This window comes from Triticum dicoccoides, chromosome 3B, assembly GCF_002162155.2.
Source record: "Triticum dicoccoides isolate Atlit2015 ecotype Zavitan chromosome 3B, WEW_v2.0, whole genome shotgun sequence".
Classification (NCBI taxonomy): domain Eukaryota; kingdom Viridiplantae; phylum Streptophyta; class Magnoliopsida; order Poales; family Poaceae; genus Triticum; species Triticum dicoccoides.
This window is the reverse complement of record NC_041385.1, coordinates 840,951,037-840,951,964: the sequence shown is the minus strand read 5'-3', so window position 1 is coordinate 840,951,964 and position 928 is coordinate 840,951,037.

Sequence of the window (928 nt, the reverse complement as noted above, 5' to 3'; positions counted from 1 at the left end):
CAGATAGTCAAACCTGCAGAGGTCCATTCTCTCGGAATACCCACCCTTTATCCTTTCGTAAGTACGATGGAACCCCGAAGAAAAGACGACAAACTTCATCATGATGACCTGAAGGAGAGGACTGAAGACATCAATGTAATGGGTCGACCTCTTCGAGAAGAGCTACTATGATCGAGAAGAATCGTTAGAGTTTCGAAACCAGATCCTTTCCCCCTTATAACCGCTCCTAAATCTCGGGACGAGATTTCTTGTAGTGGAGGAGAATTGTGACGCCCGGATAATTAGGCTACAATAATCCCGCGTTAACGATGTCACGTCACCTCGGTTACTGTTGATAAACTCGAGCTAGTTCAAAAACGATTCAAATTAAAATTTAAAATATAGGCAAACAATAAAATTTTCAAATATTAAAACTAAAATGTTCTAAATGTGACAAATAATTCATAAGTAATGTTGGTGGAGAAACCACATTTTTATAAAAGTTCTAAATGCATTTAAATAATTAAAACTGTAGGTAAAACAAATAAATAAATGTGTTGGTATTTTATAAAATACTAAACTATATTATTTGGGGGTTAAACCTTTTTGTGGCAGAGGTATAATTAGTGTTACTATTTAAGATACAACTTTTATATTTTATAAAACAAAAATAAAAGAAAACTGAAAAGAAATAGAATAAAAAAGAAGAAGAAAAGGAAACAAAAAAAAAGGAGGAAAGACCCCCCCCCCACGCTGGGCCTCAGCCCAGCTGGCCTCTGGGCCAACCAGGCCGACCCAGGTCGGCCCCCACTCCCTCTCCTTATCCCCACACCCCGCAAACCCTAGCCCACTCCCCACCCCCACGATCCCCTCTACTCCCTCTGTTTCGCCCGATCCAGATCGGGGAAAATGCCCTGACGCCGCGTAGTCGCAGCCACCTCATTGACGC